We start from the raw sequence: 21,292 nt of genomic DNA, 5'->3' as shown, positions 1-21,292 counted from the left end.
TTCGGCTCAGGTCGTGATCCCAGGATCCTGGGATTGAGTCCTGCATTGGGCTCCCTGCAGGTCTCCCTCTGCCTATGTCTATGTGTCTCTCTCATGAATAAATAAATACTATCTTTAAAAAATAATTAAAAATTAAATAAAGTTTAAAAGAAATATACATTTGGTCTTTGTCCCCTTTTCTGACACAAAGCTCCTTGTAATTTCCTAAGTGATGAGAGCTGTAAAGGTACATTTTGTAATGTTTATGAGATGACTTTTGGACCGATCTAAGGATGTAGGCTGACTGCCAGTGGAGGCAACCCAACCATGTGATTACAGAGTTGTGACTTTCTTTTTTTTTTTTTTAATTTTTTTTTTTTTAATGTATTTATGATAGTCACACAGAATGAGAGAGAGAGGCAGAGACACAGACAGAGGGAGAAGCAGGCTCCATGCACTGGGAGCCCGACGTGGGATTCGATCCTGAAGACCCAGGATCGTGCCCTGGGCCAAAGGCAGGCGCTAAACCGCTGCGCCACCCAGGGATCCGGAGTTGTGACTTTCAATCTCACCCCAACCTCTGGGGAAAGGAGAGGACCTGGAGATTGAGTTCAATCATCAATGGCCAATGATTTAATCAACACTGCCTCTGCAATGAAGTCTCCATAAAAATCCTAAAGAATGGGGTTGAGGAGCTTCCAGTTTGATGAACTTCTGGAGATTTGGAAATAATGGCAAGCTCCAAAAAGACATGGAAGCGCCATACCCTTTCTCCATACCTTGCCCTGCATCTCTTCCATCTCCTGTTTCTGAGTTCTATCTCTGTTTATAATAGACTGGTAGGCTAGTGAGTAAAATGTTTCTCTGAGTTGTGAGCTGCTGTAGCTACTGTGAGGAACTGAATCCAAGGAGGTGTCCTAGGAATCTTTGATCTATAGTGGCTCCTTCAGGAGCACAAGAGCAACTGGCATTTGAGGTGTGGCAGGGGGGTGGTCTTGTAGGACTGAGCCATTAAGGAATCTGATACTATCTCTGGGTAGATACGTCATAATTGGTGGGATGCCTGGGTGGCTCAGCAGTTGAGCATTTGCCTTCAGCCCAGGCCATGATACCGGAGTCCTGGGATCAAGTCCCACATCGGGCTCCCTGCATGAAGCCTGCCTATGTCTCTGCTTCTCTCTCTCTCTCCTCTCTCTGGATCTCTCATGAATAAATAAATAAAATCTTTAAAAAAAGATATCTCATAATTGGGTTGAATTGTAGGACACTCAGCTGGTGTTGGAGAATTGTTTGTTGGTGTGGAAAAACATCCCCTTCCCCCAACACACACAAACATTGGAATTTGGATACAGAATCCTTTAGTACTTGTTCAACCTGTGGATATTTGGATTGTTTCACATCTTTTCTGTCATAAATAATGCTTCGGTGTATAGCTTTGTGCACATCTTTTTGTATATTTGTACACTGTCTCTCTGGGAAAGATTTCTAGAAGTGGACTTTTAGTGTCAAAAGTTAAGCGCTATGTAATTTTGCTAGATAGGAGCCAAAGTACTTTTTAAAAAAAGATTTTATTTATTTATTCAAGAGAGACACAGAGAAAGGTAGAGACATAGGCAAAGGGAGAAGCAGGCTTCCTGCAGGGAGCCTGATGTAGGACTCTCGAGATCCCAGGACCCCGGGATCACAACCTGAGCCAAAGGCAGACACTTAACCACTGAGCCCCCAGGTGCCCCATGAGCTAAAGTACTTTTTGAGAATTCATTCGATCTTTTGTTTCTACTCCACCTTCGGGGAAGGTCCAGGCTACTCTGATGGAAAAGGGGTGCTGGAGGTGAGGCCTGAGAGGCTCTAGTGGAAAACCTGAGAGGGTGCAAAAACTAAAACCAAAGGAGTGAGCAGGACCAGAAATCACATGGAAGGCCAACATCAAGAAGCCAGGAAGGAAAGCTAGGAGATTTCAAATAGGGGCCAGGAGGAAATATGGAAGCTTCCGCCTAGGAAGTTTGGGAATAATAAATGCAAATGGGTTTGAAGCAAAGTGGGAAAGTCCAAGGTAAATAGCCCAGAACAGTACTACTCTTCTACACTCTTTTCTTGTCTGGTTGGCAAGGAATCATTGCATATGTTTATACAAGGGCAACTAGCTGAAGTAAGATATGGTCGCGGAAACAGAGTCTACACTTTATATGCCGAACTGGCATGATGCTGCATCTCCAGGGTAAAGGGATAAGGATGGGCTGAAGACCACCTTTTTCTAATTTGCACAAAAGTTGCCATATGTCCTAACCATACCTTGTTAAGATTGGCTGGGTTTAAGGGTGATGCAGAATGGGCAACAATCATCCAAAACCTCCTTTCACCTTAGTGATTATATTCACTTTTATTCTCTATAATTTAGCTATAGTTTAAGCTATAATATTGTACTCTAAAACTACCTCTAATAGGAAAGCAAGGCTAAATGTTATGGTCTCTTGCATTTCAGCCATAGTAAGGAGTTGTTTATTTTAATAAAATAATTTCTTTTAATAAATTTTTTTTAATGAAAATGGATTTTAGGTAAAACTGATTGCCAACTGGTGAAACCTGTGTTATGTGAGGTTGATGACTTTTGTTAATTTGCAGATGGGAAAATGAGGAAAACAGCAAATTATACATTACCTGGAGATGTTCTAGAGCTTTATTTATGAGCTTTGAGCTTTAAGTTGAAAAAGACAGGGAACTCAGTGCTGGCTTGACCATATGCTGGTTTAAGTAAATGGTCTGTAAATATTTCTGCCCACATAACCTCTAATAGAATTTTGAAAAACTATGTAACCTTTCCTCTAACATGGTACTGGAAGTCCTTGCTAATGCAGTAAGACAAGACAAGAAAAAAGAAAAGGTGTACAGATCGGGAAAGAGACATAAAACTGTCTTTGTTCACAGATGACACGATCATCTGTGTGGAAAATCTGGAAGAATCAACCAAAAAACTACTGGAACTAATAAGTGATTATTGCAAGATTGCAGGATACAAGGTTAATGTACAAAATTCAATTGCTTTCTTATATACCAACAATGAATAAGTGGAGGGTTTTTAAAAAGGTTTTATTTATCCATTCATGAAATGGCAGAGACATAGGTAGAGGGAGAAGCAGGCTCCCTGCAGGGAGCCTGATGTGGAACTCAGTCCCAGGACCCCAGGATCATGACCTGAGCTAAAGGCAGACACTCAACCACTGAGCCACCCAGGGATCCCTAAGTGGAGTTTTAAATTAAAAACATAATACCATTTATATTAGCATCCCCCAAAATGAAATACCCAGGTATAAATCTAACAAAACACATAGGAGATAAACTACAAAACTCTGATGAATGAAACCAAATAAATGGAGATATATTCAATGTTCATGGGTAAGAAGACTTGTTATTATCAAGATGTAGATTCAATGTAACCTCAATCGAAATCCTAGCAAGCTATTCTATGGATATTGACAAAATGATTCTAAAGTTTGTATGGAGAAGCAAAAGACCCAGAATAGCCAACACAATATTGAAGGAGATGAACAAAGTTGGAAGACTAACAGACTTTGAGATTTACTATAAAGTTATAGTAATCAAGTGTGGTAATGGTGAAAGAATAGACAAATAGATTAAAGGAAAAGAATAAAGAGCCCAGAAGCAGATTCACATAAATCTACTTTGTCAGAGGCAAGCAGCCTCTGACAAAGGAGCAAAGGCAATAAAATGGAGCAAATATAGTTTTTTTTTTCAACAAATGGTGCTGGAACAACTGAACATTCATATGCAAAAAAAATGAATCTAGACACAGACCTTACACCTTTCACAAAAATTAACTCAAAATAGATCATAGACCTAAATGTAAAAAGCAAACCTCAAAAACTCCTTGAAAATAACAAAGGAGAAAACCTAGATGATCTTGGGTATGGTGATGCCTTTTTAGGTACAATACTGAAGACACAATCCATGAGAGAAATGACAAGCTGGACTTCATTAAAAATAAAAACTTCTGGTGGTGAAAGACAATGTCAAGAAAATGAGAGGACAAGGCATGGACTGGGAGAAAATACTTGCAAAGCACACTTCTGATAAAGGATGTCATCTAAAATGTACAAAGCTCTCTTAAAACTCAACAATAAAAACACAACCCAATTTAAAAATGGGCCAAAGACCTTAACAGACACCTCACTAAAGAAGATACACTAATGGCAAATAAGCATATGAAGCATCGCCTGCCATTAGAGAAATACAAATTAAAACTACAGTGAAATAACACCACATACCTATTAGAATTGCCAAGATCCAGAACACCAAAATTCTAGTGAGGATGTGGAGTGGTGGAAACTCTCATCCATTGCTGGTGGGAATGCAAATGGTACAGCTTCTTTGGAAGACCGTTTGGCAGTTTCTTACAAAGCTCAACACACTCTTACCATATGATCCAGCAATCACAGTCCCCGGCATTTACCCAAAGGAATTGAGAGCTTATGTCCATACAAAAACCTGCATAAACAGATGTTTATAGCAACTTTATTCATAATTGCCAAAACTTGGAAGCAACCAAGATGTCCTTCAGTAGGTGAATGGTTAAAAAACTGTGCTTCACTCAGATAATCAGTGCTAAAAACAAATAAGTTATCAGGTTATAAAAAGACATGAAGAAACTTTAATAGCACATTTTTAAGTGAAAGAAGGCTGAAAAAGCTATGTACTGGGATCCCTGGGTGGCGCAGCGGTTTAGCGCCTGCCTTTGGCCCGGGGCGCGATCCTGGAGACCCGGGATTGAATCCCACATCGGGCTCCCGGTGCATGGAGCCTGCTTCTCCCTCTGCCTGTGTCTCTGCCTCTCCCTCTCTATCTGTGATTATCATAAATAAATAAAAAAAATTTTTAATTAAAAAAAAAAAAGCTATGTACTGTATGATTCCAACTATATGACATTCTGGAAAACATAAAACTATAGTGACAATAAAATGGTAAGTGGTAGCTAGAGGTCAAAGATAGGCGGGGATTGAGGGGTTGGGGAGGGATGAACAGGTAGAGCATAGAGGATGTTTAGAGCGGGGGAAAATACTCTGTATAATACTATAATCTTGCATATATGTCATTACACATTTGTCCAAACCCATTGAATGTACAATACTATGGATTCTGGGTGATTGTGATGTGTCAGTGTTCCTTAGCAAAAGATGTACCATTCTGGTGAGTGATGTTGGTAATGGGAGAAGCTGTGTTATGTGTGGGCAGGGCAGAGTAGAATGTATGAGAAATCTCTGTACCTTCCTCTCAATTTTGTGGTCAACCTAAAATGCTCTAAAAAAATAAAGTCTTTAAAAAATAGTAAACTTCCACACTTTCTACATGGATGTTTTGGTTTAATGAGTTGGAAGGAATATCATTTCTAACATGCTGCAAATACATTTTATTTTTTTAAGATTTATTTATTTGAGAGAGAGCACAGGTGCACAAACTGGGGGAGGGGCAGAGGGAGAGGGAGAAGCGGACTCCCTGCTGAGCAGGGAGCCCAACGTGGGGCTTGATCCCAGGACCCTGAGATCATGACCTGAGCCGAAGGCAGATGCTCAATTGACTGAGCCACCCAGGCATCCAGTGGATTTCTTTTCTTATACCTCAAGGCATTGTACCATATTAAAATATAGGAAGACTGGAAAGTTTTGGTAAAGTGGGAGGAAGGCAATTATGAAACAGGAAAGAGGGAAAGAGCCAGCTTGATGCTCCAGTGCAGGTACTTTTGCAGGCAGGTCAATGTCAAGAAAGAATACCATTGGAGATTGATGATCCTTGGCCAAGGACCCCAAAGTCCTCATCTATGCCTGCAGTTGCGTATACCCACATTGGAAGACCACTGGCCCATGTGAGATTAGGTGACATTCTTCATCCATAAAATGGAAAGTAATTAAACTTACCTTGAGGAATTGTGAAGATGAAACAGGACAATGTGCATGAACTGCTCACACACATCATGGTATATGAACCCGCGCTAGGCAAACATTGTCTTCGGATTTGGCATTTATTCTTCCACTACTATCATTGGCAGTTAATCTGTCATTGATCATTAAAAAAGGGATGAAGGCATTTTTTTTAAATATTGTGCTATTTTTTTAATTTTTATTTATTTATGATAGTCATGAGAGAGAGAGAGAGAGAGAGGCAGAGACTTAGGCAGAGGGAGAAGCAGGCTCCATGCACCGGGAGCCCGACGTAGGATTCGATCCCGGGTCTCCAGGATCACACCCTGGGCCAAAGGCAGGCGCCAAACCGCTGCGCCACCCAGGGATCCCGGGATGAAGGCATTTGTTGCAAGTTTGCAACATACCTTTATCATATCAGTTGAGTTGTAGCAAACTGTTTTCAATCTTTCAATCTTGGACTTGTTGGCCACTTGAGTTTCAGGGACTGTTAGTTGTCAATTATATTTCCAGATAGCAGAAGATGTGACCACAGAAAGTGATCAGGAAATGTTTGTTGACTAAGTTAATGTGATTTCTCCTATTAGTATCTATGTACCATTAAAACTAGGAACAGAAATCATCTAAAAGAAGTGAAAGCAGTTAGTCCAAATCTGTCACTCCAGAAAAATTGCTCTTTCTTGGCCTGGTTTTTTTCAGAGACAGAAACTTGGAGGAAGAAGCAATCCTTGCCCCTTATTTCTGTTTGGCAAAGAAAAATGGGCTAAGTAATTGTTTTTATTTGCACTGTTGCCCAGATGGGCCATCCCAAACCTCAGGTTGAGTGTTTACTTGGGCCTAAGAGCCACCATTTCCTCAGGGAGCTCAATGAAGACAAATTATTGTCTTGCCCAGAAGAAAGAAAAGCTTAGTAAGCAAAGGAAGACTCCTTTATAAAAAGTGTTTGAGAGTATCCTAATGAATGACTACATGTTGAATTAAGTGTATTTTATTGAATTGAAAGCTGTTGTAGTTTCTGCAGTTGTAAAATCAGTCTCTTGATGAATTCCAGAAACCATTGTTTCTAAAATTATGTGCATGAGTAAATTTATGCATCCCACATGTATGCCATCGTGGCCAATTTTCACTACCACAATTTCATCAGCTTTTTTTCCTTTTTTTTTTTTTTTAAAGTAGGCTTCACCCCCAACATTGGGGCTTGGACTCACAACCCTGAGATCAGAAGTCACACGCTGTTCTATGGACTAAGCCAGCCAGGCGCCCACCAGCTCCTTTTATTATTCCAATACTATTTTCACAGTGATGTAATAGTAGTACATTAAAAGCAGAGAAATATTTTCAAGTTTGAAATGTTTATTTCATCACAAGTTTGTTTCTCTTTGGTTCAGTCTAATTTCTTTTAGATCTTTTTTTTTTCCTGTGTGTGTCTAATTTTTTTTTCCCTAGCTGTAAATCCAAAATCTGCCCAAGAAAATAAACTCTGATCCACTGTAGTTTTAACAAATTTGGCGGTTCATGTGGAATGTGTATGTGACGATAAAAAGCTGAGGACATTGACATCTGTGTTGTGCAAGTGCTTCCAGGAACTGAATCTGGACTTTTAAATGTGCATGACTAAGAAGTCATCTGGGTTTGACAATCACAAACATTCAAGAAACCCGTGCTCCTCGCGTTATCTGTAAGTCCTGTGCAAGAAATTCTTTGAAAAGCTGTTAATATAGTTGTGGAAAACTGTTGGTGGCACAGGATTGGATACTGGACCTAGCTGTTGGGAAAATGTTTGTGAGACCCTTGAGGGTGGAGCTTTTAGGAGAAAGTGTCGGGAAAATAATGACTCAGGTAATTTAGCACAGGAGCTGGAATTTGAGACTACCGACTCTCTTGCTGCTTATTATTCTTATCTATCATTTATTAACATACTCATTGTGTAGGCACTGGAGACAGAGATCTATATACTAAGAGTTATTATCACCGCTGAGAATCAGAGCTATTTAAAGTGTGAATATTGTCAAAATTCGGTGTGCCATGAGTTTGGGTCCTGAGAGCTATACCTCACTGCACAGAGACTAGATCCTAACATTGCAACTTCAAGAAGAGGCTCTAGCCATAGCACTTCAGGTGGTTAGTGTCTTTGTTAAACTACAGCAGTTACTCTTAATGGTTGGATCGTTCTAGATTATGCATATGAAAGAGCACCTATTAAAAGAACCAGCCTAATACCCCAGGAGAGTTTTTCAAGAATGAACCTTCAAGATTTGGGATGCAGAACTGTGCATGACCACTAGTTAAGGCATTTAAAGCTGGATTCATTTAGAAACCAAATATTTTGAAAGAGGTGAAAATAATCTAATTATGAATCTAATATAATCCCAAATACCCAGATGCCTTCTTTCTGTTACTTTCCCCCATCTCTCAGTGACAAGCTATAGAAGAAGAGAAATTGAGTGATTTTATCACAAAAGCTGATGGTGGGGTGGACTACAGGCTGGGACTGACTCCTGCCAGCAGGATGAAGGTTCTCTGGACCTAGAACCAGGCAATAGTGTCCTTCTGTGATGCTTTAGCACAGTGAGCACCAGACTTACTGTTTTTCCTCTGTTAACTGCCTGTGGACCACACAACTCAGAAGAATCCCAACGTGGGGGGCCCAGGTGGCTTGGTTGGTTAAGCATTTGACTCTTGATCTCAGCTCAGGTCTTGATCTCAGGGTCATGAGTTCAAACCCTGCATTGGGCTCCATGTTGGGCATGGAACTGACTTAAGAAAAAAAAAAAAAAAAAAGAATCCCAGCTCTCCAGCCTCCTCCCCCAGGCTTCACCCCATATGCTAGCAGGGTTCCTTCTAGAATGCCACCTCATAGTGAAGTTATACATTGCTTTAAAAATTAAACCCAGCTATTGCTTCAAATCTCCATTCCTTCTCAACTTCCTTTGGACATATGTATCTCTAAAGACACATCTGTTTGAGACCTTAGCTTTTGAAAATGATCCATATCTGGAGGTGTTTAGGTGAAAATTGTAAATTCTGATTTATTAAGATTCTTAGTAGGCCATCTCTCTGCTAGAATTACAAAGCTGTATGGCTCATAAAATTCATCAGTGAATTCTTTCCCTGTAGGTAAACTAGTTTTTTTTCCCCAAGCTAGTTTGGTATGTGTTCCTAATATCCATATGTCTTTTTTGTCTATCTAAACACACTGGCAAGATTATACAATGGATGGTGTGCAGAGGAAAATAATTTTTTCCTGATCCTAACATAAAGTATTATGGCAAGGAGGCTGGGGAGGTGTTTATTTAATTCGCTATCCCAACAGACACATATTCAAACCAGTCTGTTAGGGGAATTTCACATCTAAATATTTAAGATAAATTCTGGCTGTTTGGTTTCAAATTTTGGGCTCTCAAAGGAGCATGTCAACAAGCAATGCAACAAGCTTAGCAAAATGACAGTAGTGTACAAGTGGAGCTCCATGGCATCCCCTGAAAGGTACTCGATTCCTCTCCTACCTTCATTCATCTCTACCAACCTTGGAACGTAATGTTTTACTTCATCAAAGGAAAAATTTGGTGCCTGGCCTGAGGATTTTTCCCATCAATTAGCATCTTTTTTTTTTAAAGATTTTATTTATGTATTAGAGAAAGAGAGAGAGAAAGAGAAAGGGAGGGAGCACAAGCAGGGGGAGTGGCAGACAGAGGGAGAGGGAGAAGCTGAGAGCCAAACACAGGGCTCAATCCCAGGACCCTAAGATTATAACCTGAGCCCAAGGTAGACGCTAAAATGACTCTGCCACCCAGGCACCCTCAATTTGGGTCTTGATTTTTGTGTGGCTTATGCCTGTTCCTCCATTTAACTGAACACCATTGGCCTGTGACCTCTCTGCTCATCAATGCACACACTTCTTAGGAAATTTAGTTGGGGGCCCCTGATGCAAAGACATTTAACCATAATTGTACTTTAATGGGATGTACATTTTTTTGGTCTGCCCAAGTGAGACTTTAGAAATTTTTAATCTTGGGTAAGCTTCTTGTTTCATTCAAGTAGAAAGTCCTAGGGCTACTTTATCTTGTAAGGGATTTTTCTGTAGCTATTGCTTTGTTTTAAATGAAATCATTTTTACTGTACGTTTTTAGTACAAAGTCGGCTCTTCTAGAAACAAAGTATAAACAAAAAGAACACTAATGTACCTATAGTCCCACATTCCCAGGGCAACCACAAAGAATGAACATCTTCATATGCCAACAAAGACAATGTGCTTTTTTTGCAACATCATCTTTTGTGTACAAAGTTCTATAAATTAATCCAATTTAGAGATTTTTAAAATAATGTGGGTGCATGGCACCTGGGTGGCTCAGTCAGTTGAGTGTCTCATTCTTGATTTTGGCTTAGGTCATGATCTCAAGGTTGTGGGATTGAGCCCCACATCAGGCTCCGTGCTCATTGTAGAGTCTGTTTAAGATTCTCTCTTTCTGTCCCTCATCCTCCTCATGCTCTAAATAAATAAATAAATAAATAAATAAATAAATAAATAAATAAAATCTTAAAAAATAAAATAATCTGTCTTAAAAATATTTAATCAACTTTCCATATATGTAATGTAAGACTGATGTGGTTTGAGAAAAATCAGGTAATCATGGCAGTACTTGAGTGTCCCTAAAAGCAATTCCAGATGTTCTCCACAAAAGTACTACACCCTTAGTTATAGAAGTGTGTGTACAGGGCAGCCTGGGTGGCTCAGCGGTTTAGTGCCACCTTCAGCCCAGGGCCTGATCCTGGAAGCATGGGATTGAGTCCCATGTCGGGCTCCCTGCATGGAGCCTGCTTCTCCCTCAGCCTGTGTCTCTGCCCCTCTCTCTCTCTGTCTCATGAATAAATAAATAAAATGTTAAAAAAAAAAGAAGTGTGTGTACACCTAGTTACTAGAAGCATGTCATTTGTTCTTGAAATTTCTATGCTTCAGCTGATAATTTGTAAATGCACTGATAATGTAGGTCACATAATTTTTTTGAAGTAACTCCTCTCCAAAACAACTATATGGAATCAAGTAGCTGTTTAAGAACTTTAATGTTATTGGCCAGACAACAAAAACTTCATACTATACTCTTGGGCCACCATAGCTCCTCGAAGGCCCCCTTCACCCCAAATGTCTTCTTCTGTATGTAGCCACAGTGCTTGGCATTTTTGCTTGTTGCTGCTCTGGGTTTTTGCTACACATGTGGGTCAGGGGCCGGCCCTTGAGGAGCTGGCTGTGGAAGAGGGAAACCCCAATCAGAGCAAATCATTTCTTTGACCTGAAGATTCTGCCATTAAGTCTGGCTAGAGTGATCTCAGGTAATAAGGGGTTAATGTGTGTCTGCAGATTCAGCATGCCTTCTCTCTGGTAAGCCAGTCTCCGCTGTTCACTTCCTTTTTTCTTCTCCAAGGCTCCAGTGGCTGAACCTTTTTACTTTAGCTTTCCTAAATCTGCTGCCACCTACAGGGTGGCAACAATCCTTTTGGACAGTGGAAGGGAGTGCAACGGGTCCCCCAGGGCTCCTTTCAGCTTTCCTGTCACCCACTCTCCCCCTTCTCCCTCCCTCTCCTTCCCTCTTCCTTCCTCCTTCCTTCCTTCCTTCCTTCCTTCCTTCCCTTCCTTCCTTCCTTCCTTCCTTCCTTCCTTCCTTCCTTCCTTCCTTCTTCCTTCCTTCCCTCCCCTCCCCTAGATTTTACTGGATTCATTCTAGGGAAACAGCTTTTGAAAACTAACAAGAGGAGTAAAATTATAGACATTCCAGGAATCTCATGACTTCCTCATGGTAGTCATTTCTGAATGTGTGCTTCTTCACTTCCTGTCCTTAGGTGGTTGTGAAAGCATAGCTGAGTGGTACAGCACACAGCCTCTGGGACCAGACTCATGCATGGGGATCTGGATTCCACCAGCCACTAGTAGCATGATCCTAAGCAAGTGACTTAATCATTTTTAGGTTTCTCATCCATAAAATGGAGATAGGAGTACTTATCTTATAGGACCATGAGGACTAAGTGAGTTAATACATGTAACATATATAAATACATTGTAAATACCACTTAAGTATATTAGCTGTTATGATTTTTAAAATTCTGGAAGCCCACATCCCGTTTGGTTTGGCAATGATGATTGTCATATTTAAGTGCCACAGTGCTTATATCTCAGAGGTACCCCCAAATTTCTCTCATAGTAACAGAAAATAAGAATAGGTTTTGACACCTTCACTGAACTTTTATCATATTTTAACAAGGTCTTTCTTGCAAAATAAGATAGCCTGAGAGAGAGCCACACCACTGGAGGTGGCAGGAAGTTAGAATGTTTTCTGATTAAAATCCTACAACATAGGCGGCTGCTATTTCTGCCAGTTACAGGGACTTAGGAGCGATGCATAGGCACTAGATTTTCCAAGTAAAGGAGGTCTTACACTTTAAATACTCTTGGCATTTGGCTCCTCTTGATCTTCTGAATAAGTATTTCTTCATCCTTGTGGCAGTCATTCTGTTTTGTGATATGGAGGATGAAAGAAATACTTCACCTACAGGGTCTTAGAATTAGTTTATTATCTAACAACTTGATCAATAGGGCATGCTCAGAAGCATAACTGAAACACAGTAACAGAGCTGCCATTCAGGTTTCCTGACTTGGTCAGAGCTATGCTATGAAGAGTGTTCAGGCTTTCATTCAAGCTTATAAAGTCCTCCTGTTACGACTAAAGTGTTTTCCTTATACACAGTGGGAGGTATAGCTTTTTAAAAAATAAATAAATCAAGCTGCTATAAACATGTGTATTCAGGCTTCTATGTGGACAAGGCCTTTGGGTAAGTACCAAGGGGTGTGATTGTTGGATCATATGGCAAGACTATGTTTAGTTTTGTAAGAAATTTCCATACTATCTTCCAAAATGTTTGAACCATTTTATATTCCTCTCCAGCAATGAAGGAGAGCTCCTGTGCCTCTACATCCTTGCCAGCATTTGGTGGTGTCATCAGTGCTCTGGATTTTGGCCATTCTAATAAGTGAGCATTTGTATCTTGTTGTTTTCATTTGTAATTCCTTGATGACATATGATGTGGAGCACCTTTTTATGTGGTTAATTGCCACCTATACATCTTCTTTTCTTTTTATTGAGTTATAATTGACATATTATATTGGTTTCTGGCATAAAACATGATTCAATATATGTAAATATTGTGAAAGGATCACCACAATAAATCTAGGGAACATCCATCACCACACATAGATACAAAACATTTTTTTTTCTTTTTGTGATGAGAACTTTTAAGATGAACTCTCTTAGCAACTTTAAATACATATAATACAGTATTTTTAGCTATGGTACATCCCCCAGACTTATTTTTCTGATTTATCATATTTATTTATATAACTTATTTATCTTATGACTCTTAATGTGTACTTTTGAACCCCTTCACCCATTTTGCCCACTACCTTACCTCCTGCCTCTGGCAACCACATATCTGTTTCTCTGTATCTATGAGTTTGGGTTTTTTGTTTGTTTTGTTTTTAGATCCCACATATACATAAGATCATATGGTATTTGTCTTTCTGTGCCTAATTTATTTCACTTAGCACACATCCTCAAAGCTCCATCCGTGTTGAATGGATTTTCCAAGTGATCCTCTGCCCTAAGCCTGCAAACATTTTTAAAAAGTGTATTTAGCTAATTTCTAAAAATAAATTAGAGAGTTGACAATTCCTAAAAGTATTCTGAGTTCAGTCAAAACATACTGACATGGTGTGATGGTTAATTTTTTTATGTCAACTTGACTGGGCCACAGGGAGCTCAGACATTTGCCAGACATTATTCTAGTGTTTTTGGATAAGATTAACATTTTTTAAAAATTTTTTTATTTATTTATGATAGTCACAGAGAGAGACAGAGAGAGAGAGAGAGAGAGAGAGAGGCAGAGACACAGGCAGAGGGAGAAGCAGGCTCCATGCACCGGGAGCCTGATGTGGGATTCAATCCCAGGTCTCCAGGATCGCGCCCTGGGCCAAAGGCAGGCGCCAAACCGCTGCGCCACCCAGGGATCCCCAAGATTAACATTTGAATAGGCAAACCTAATATGCAGATTGCCCTCCCCAAGGTGTGGTAGGCCTCATCCAGTGGGTTGAAGATTTGAATAAAACATGAGTCTGAGCTGCCCACAAGTGAAAAGGATCTCCCACTGATTGATGACCTTGAGCAGGGATTCATCTTCCTTTGCCTTTACATTTAAATTGAAACATGGCTTTTCTTGGGTCTCGAGGCCACCAGCTTTCAGACTGGAATTTAACACAGCTTACCTGGCTCTTTCACTTGTCAACTCACACTGCAGATCTTGGGATGTGTCAGCCTCCATAGTCAGCCTCCTTAGAATAAATCTCTTCTTCATGTATGTATATACACACCCTGTTGGTTCTGCTTCTCTGAAGAGCCCTAATACACATGCATTTTGAAAACTGCCTCTTTTTTAGCTATGATGGGGGAAAACCTGTCCAGGTGGTCCAGATGCTGCTAGATCTAGCACTTATTAGGGGAGGGATGTGCCTGAGAGGGGCAGGAATACTGGGGTGGGCTGCCGCATCCCTGGGCACATGGTCAGAGGGCAGGGCCATGTCTACCTCGTTCCTCAGGGCCTGGCATGGTGCTCACATTAGCATTATTTGTGAAATGAATGAATGCCCTTCCAGTGAATGCCCTCCTCCATCTGAAAGTTTTCTTCTTTTCTTTTTTTTAAAAGATTTTATTTATTCATGAGAGACAGAGAGAGAGAGAGAGAGAGAGAGAGAGAGAGAGGCAGAGACATAGGCAGAGGGAGAAGCAGGCCTCCTGAGGGGAGCCTGATGCGGGACTCAATCCCAGGACCCTGTGATCACGACTTGAGCCAAAGGCAGACACTCAACCACTGAGCCACCCAGGCGTCCCTGAAAGTTTTCTAATTAAAAATTGCAATGTTAACTTGCAGCAACATATTTTTCTAGACACCCTGCTTGTTAAGAGCTAAGTTGTCAGGCAGCCCTGGTGGTGCAGCGGTTTAGCGCTGCTTGCAGCCCAGGGTGTGATCCTGGAGACCCGGGATCGAGTCCCACGTTGGGCTCCTTGCATGGAGCCTGCTTCTCCCTCTGCTTGTGTCTCTGCCTCTCTCTGTGTGTGTTTCTCATGAATAAATAAATAAATTTAAAAAAAAAAAGAGCTAAGTTGTCTTTGCCAAGAATGGCTAAAACAATGCCCATTATGTATTTTCCTGAGTGGTGTGTAAAAGGACTTTTCGTTTTCTTGAATAGAAGCAAAGATAGATCCATCAAGGACCTGAACAGAATATTACTTCTGAGCTACCATATTGCTTCAAGACAAACATATATGATGTCCCTGGAAAGAGTGGAAAATCTCCTTAACTGATGGGGACAGGTATTGATTTGGCTGGGGGTGGGAGGGTAGGGGAGTGCAGCGGAAACAAAGAGAGGCATTGAAGCAGGGTAGTAATCTGACTCAGGGTGGTGAGGCATAAAGGGAAACCAGTTATGATGACAGCAATAGGGCTAGACAAGAGTGGATGAGGCCATGAGCTGGTCTGGGTGGTAGGGACTGAGGAAGGACCAATGGGATTGATGATAGCTAGGATGTGGTCATGAAGAAGGGCAATGCCAAGCTTGACTTCTCAGTTCCTTACTGGAATAAATGGGCATTCTTCTCTGAGACAGGTAATTTAGGGGGAAGAATAGATATTGGGCAGGAAATGATGTCTGCTATTTTGGATGTATTCTACTTGAGGCACCTCAAGTTCAATGGACAGCTGCATGTCTGCATGTCTGTATAGGAGGTGGTCAGGGCTAAGAAACAGGATCGTGGGTTACTAGCATAGAGGTTGTAATTGAAGCCAGAGAGATTGAGTATAACATGAGAAGGGCAGGGAAGGAAAAATGCAACACTGAGGGCCACCAACATTTAATAAGACCATGAGGAAGAGGAGGCCACAAAGGAGATGAGAAGGAAAAAATCAGAGAAGCAGAAAAGAATCAGGAGAGAATGGAGTCTCAGAAGCCAAGGGGATGGGGCGAGAAAGTAAGAAAGAACATTTTCCCCAGCTTCTCACTTCTTTCTGCAGACATGAGGCCCTCGGCACCTGCTGAGTTCTCTCCAATAAGAAATGCTTCCCTGGGGTCCTTGGGGACATCACATATGTGACCCCCTCCCATGGGTCCCATGGTATTCTCAGGCTTCTCTGGATAAGGTATTTCTCCCCTGGGCAAGGTGGGTTTTTCTCCAGCCACATAGCTATGGCTCCACCATAGCTTGGGGTCAAAGGTACTGTGGTTCCCCACTCTGCTATTCCTGTTCTGCCATGGCCAGCCTGGAGCAGTCAGGGTGACAAAGCTTCAGGGAAATGTGTGATAACAGAGGGAGGAGACGTGGTTCCCTCCCCTTTGAGTCATAGTTTGTCACAGGTGTGTTATTTGTTGGAGGGATCTCCAGGTTTGGGGCATCCACTGGAGGAAGATTCAAAAAACACTCACTATAATGTGCTGTAAATCCTTACTTCCTTCCAATGAGTATGTGTTGGTGCCTTAGGAGTTTGTTATATACTTGGTTCCTTTTCTCAGAATGTACTCTCTCCTGGAGGCCCCTGCACACATGACTTTGGTGGGAAGACCTGTCCAATTCCCCTGACACATCCAGATCCACCTAAGAGTAGTGATGGCTGGAGTTCCAGCTCAGCAGCAACTTGGATCTCGTACAACCATTCCCTGTTGGGTCTGTGATGCCACTTTGTCAACTGATTTGAACCAATGGACATAAGAAGTCCAGCATGGAGCAAGATGAGCTCTTGTCTGCATAAGGCTATGGACTGGTATGGATAAGGGGATGCTGCAGTAGTTGGAAAGTCATTCTTCACCTCTGCCACTTTTTTTTTTAAGATTTTATTTATTTATTCTTGAGAGACAGAGAGAGAGAGAGAGACAGAGACATAGGCAGAGGGAGAAGCAGGGTCCATGCAGGGAGCCTGATGTGGGACTCGATCCCGGGACTCCAGGAACATGCCCTGGGCCAAAGGCAGGCGCTAAATTGCCAGGTGCCCCTGCCAGACATTTTCACTGGAGTCAGACTTCAGCAAGTCATAGAGTCCAATGGGGAATTAAGAGTTCTAGACCAAAAGAGCAGACAAACTCTTTCTCAAGAGCATAGGCTATGAAGGAAAGGACAAAGATGAGATGGTAGGTAGCTAAAGACAACCATGAAGTTGAACTTTGGGGCCTTTTTTTGTTGAGGTGGGACAAATTTGGATGGAAGCCAAATATCATAATTTATTTCTTGTCTTCATGTTATACTCCTTTCTGTTTTTGCGGTCCAATTGGTTCTTTCATTATTTATTGAATCTACACAAAACATACAATGATACTCTGTAACTTGTACAGATCCAACCATGACAGCCCTGATCACTTTGGCCTCTTCAGTGTTTTGTCCTATTCTGTCCTGGGAAGGGGAGGGGCTGAGGCACCATCAAGATAAGGTGGTTGGACTCATGGTGGTATTTGGGGCATGGTCCCTCACCACACAAACCCTCTGAGGAACAGGATCTTCAGCCCTCAGGCATGGTCAAGAAGAGAGCAGTGGAGGGCAGGGTTCCAGAGTGCTTCTCGTCACCTTGCTGTCACTAAGGAGATGGGTGACTCATGGCCTGGTTAGGGGTCACAGAGCAGAGTCTTCACTGGCTGTCAAGACAAGCTCCTTGTGAACTTGGCCACAGTAACTTCTTGCAAGATACATCCACGAAAACAAAAGAAACAAAAGCAAAAATGAACTATTGGGACTTCATCAAGATAAGAAGCTTTTGCACAGCAAAGGATACAGTCAACAAAACTCAAAGACAACCTACAGAATGGGAGAAGATATTTGCAAATAACATATCAGATAAAGGGCTAGTTTCCAAAATCTATAAAGAACTTATTAAACTTAACACCAAAGAAACAAACAATCCAATCATGAAATGGGCAAAAGACATGAAGAGAAATCTCACAGAGGAAGACATAGACATGGCCAACATGCACATGAGAAAATGCTCTGCATCACTTGCCATCAGGGAAATACAAATCAAAACCACAATGAGATACCACCTCACACCAGTGAGAATGGGGAAAATTAACAAGGCAGGAAACCACAAATGTTGGAGAGGATGTGGAGAAAAGGGAACCCTCTTACACTGTTGGTGGGAATGTGAACTGGTGCAGCCACTCTGGAAAACTGTGTGGAGGTTCCTCAAAGAATTAAAAATAGACCTGCCCTACGACCCAGCAATTGCACTGTTAGGGATTTACCCCGAAGATTCAGATGCAATGAAACGCCGGGGCACCTGCACCCCGATGTTTCTAGCAGCCATGTCCACAATAGCCAAACTGTGGAAGGAGCCTTGGTGCCCATCGAAAGATGAATGGATAAAGAAGATGTGGTTTATGTATACAATGGAATATTACTCAGCCATTAGAAACAACAAATACCCACCATTTGCTTCAACGTGGATGGAACTGGAGGGTATTATGCTGAGTGAAGTAAGTCAATCGGAGAAGGACAAACAGTGTATGTTCTCACTCATTTGGGGAATATGAATAATAGTGAAGGGGAATATAAGGGAAGGGAGAAGAAATGTGTGGGAGATATCAGAAAGGGACACAGAACATAAAGACTTCTAACTCTGGGAAATGAACTAGGGGTGGTGGAAGGGGAGGAGGGCGGGGGGTGGGGGTGAATGGGTGACGGGCACGGAGGGGGACACTTGACGGGATGAGCACTGGGTGTTATTCTGTATGTTGGTAAATTGAACACCAATAAAAATTAATTTATAAAAAAAAATAAATAAACCAATAAATGGAAAAAAAAAGACAAGGTCCTTGTTTTGCTTGTCTTCTGTTTTTACTTTTATATTTCATTTTATTATTATTTTTAAAAGATTTTATTTATCTATTCATGAGAGACACACACAGAGAGAGAGAGAGGCAGAGACACAGGCAGAGGAAGAAGCAGGCTTTATGTAGGGAGCCCGATGTGGGACTCGATCCCAGGACTCCAGGATCACGCCCTGGGCCGTGGGCAGACACTCAACCACTGAGCCACACAGGTGCTCCACATTTTATTATTTTAAAAAGAAAATTTTGAGTGTATTTGACAGAAAATGTTATGTTTCCTACAGGCATGCCACCAGCTTCTTGTTCGCCCTCCCTCTCCCCGCCTTCTCTCTGCTCCTGATCAGCTGCAGACTCTTGTCCCTCAGCTGGGAGTTGGTCTTGCTGCCTCACTCTCCTGTGGGGACACTGGTGATGATTTTTTAAGCTCTTTTTCTCCTCTATTTGGGGTACAATTTACAGAACATGAAACTCACCATATTAACCATTTTAAAGTGCCCAATTCAGTGGCTTTTAGAATATTCACAAAGTGCCTGTCACCACATTTTTCCACCACATTTTTGCTTGGACCTTTTAAGCCCACAGGAGGGAAGGAATGGGCTAACCTCATCAAAATAAACCTGAGTTCCAGGGTCCAGAGGCATTCGTGGTTTGGAAATTGAATCCCCTTGTTTTGAAATTTCTATTTATAACCTTTATCCTCCTCACAAGCCATGTAAAGAAAGACTTTGCTTTAGTGTCCTTCATTCGTTTGAAGTTAGTTCAAATAGTTCCAATTCATTCGTTCAGCATCTTTAGATTCTCTTCTAGGCACTTAGTACTGATGACCCAGAGGTGAGTAAGCAAACAAGGCCCCTCTCCCCAGGGGGTTGCTGCCTAGCAGGATGACACTGCAATCAAGTGTTTACTTTTGTGGTTCATGCTGTGGAGGTAAATGACAGGATTTACCTGACAACTAAAGAGCTAATGGTGTTGTGAGTGAAGCCTAGCATTCAGTAGGATCAGGTGGGAAGGATGGTGTATCCAGGTGTGAGTGCAGCTGCATGTGGACAGGGCAGAGGAAGTGATGTGGGGTGAAGACTGGGGTAAGAAAAAGGACAACCTTGGAGACCTAGAATTCAGTGCAGCTGAAGCATCCATCAGGAGCTGTGGGAGAACAGAACAAGAGGTGCCCAGTGAAGGGAGGAGGCCAGTCTCACAGGACTTTATCATACAAATGAGAAACCATCCAAGTTAATGTCGTGATGATGGGATCCATCAACTATGTGGAGACTGGCTGGGAGGCCCTTACAGGGTGGAAGGGTGGTTATATGGGTGAGGCTAAGAGGCATGAAGATGGAGAGGAGGGAAGAGATTTAAGTGACATTTGGGAGGTGGAACTGGCAGGAAAGGAGAAGGGGTTCTTTAAGATGACTTAAGCAATAGGGTGAGTGGTGAGATAGGGAACTCGGATGAGAAGTTTGGAAGGAAGGATCACAGGTTCACTTCAGGACAGGTTGAGTTTGAGGTACCTGCAGAAGCATCCATGTGGAAATGTCAAGTCCTTTTGATGTCTGGCAGCTCGGAGGACAAGCATGGCCAGAGACAGAAAGGTAGAAGAGGCAGAAAGTAACCAGAAAGCCATCCTTCATATACAAATATCACAGTATCTGAAGCACTTGGTTAGACTGTTTGCCTGCCTTTCTCCCCACCTCAGTGATTCTCAATTTTGTTCCGCCCATGCCTGGACCACATGTGTGTTGCTCTCTCCAGGAACGTCTCTCATCGGGCACAGAGACTCTCCCTTGTCTGTAGGCTCCTTCAGGGTGGGAAGCTGTTCTTATCTTTGCATTCCCAGCATCCAGGACACATTTTAGAAACTCACTAGTTTTCTGATGGACAAGTGACCAATACATCACATGAATCAATGATTGTGTTGGAATCCACACAAAAGCACCAATTAAGGATAATGGTTGACATAAATCTCTAATTTTATAGTATCCATTATTGCAGTTAAAATAATCTTTAGTTATTTATAAGAAAAATGCAAAGTCATACAAGAGATCAAAATGAGGATAGCCTAAAAAGTACACCATTAAGATATATTAATAGGGCATCACAAAAATCTAGGAGTTTAAAAGCATTGCCTTTATCAGCTGAAGAAATGTCATCCAGGAAGCTTCTGAGGGCATGTCTCAAAGAAAAATGGGTTGCTGGCTGTAACATAATGTAGAAGAGCATGGCTCAGCTTGGGAAGTCAAGAGAAGCTGCCTTTTTTTTGCCTTTTTAAAGACTTTATTGATTTATTCACGAGATACACATACGCGCGCGCGCGCGCGCGCACACACACACACACACACACACACAGGCAGAGACACAGGCAAGGGGAGAAGCAGGCTCCATGCAGGAAGCCTGACGTGGGACTCTATCCCGGTCTCCAGAATCACACCTGGGCTGAAGGTGGCGCTAAACTGCTGAGCCGCCCAGGCTGCCTTTTTTTTCC

The 21,292-nt window shown here is 41.8% G+C and overlaps 1 long non-coding RNA gene across 1 annotated transcript; it reads left to right on the top strand.

The window, feature by feature from the left end:
* The first annotated feature begins 15,209 nt into the window (after nucleotides 1-15,209).
* Nucleotides 15,210-17,793, top strand: LOC129499217 (uncharacterized). The gene is made up of 3 exons (XR_008662317.1): nucleotides 15,210-15,322; nucleotides 16,020-16,145; nucleotides 16,516-17,793. It is a non-coding gene; the product is annotated as an uncharacterized LOC129499217 (long non-coding RNA).
* The last annotated feature ends 3,499 nt before the right edge of the window (nucleotides 17,794-21,292 follow it).

Source organism: Nyctereutes procyonoides, unplaced genomic scaffold, assembly GCF_905146905.1.
Source record: "Nyctereutes procyonoides isolate TBG_1078 unplaced genomic scaffold, NYPRO_anot_genome, whole genome shotgun sequence".
NCBI classification, from domain to species: domain Eukaryota; kingdom Metazoa; phylum Chordata; class Mammalia; order Carnivora; family Canidae; genus Nyctereutes; species Nyctereutes procyonoides.
This window is presented reverse-complemented; position numbering and strand designations above follow the sequence as displayed.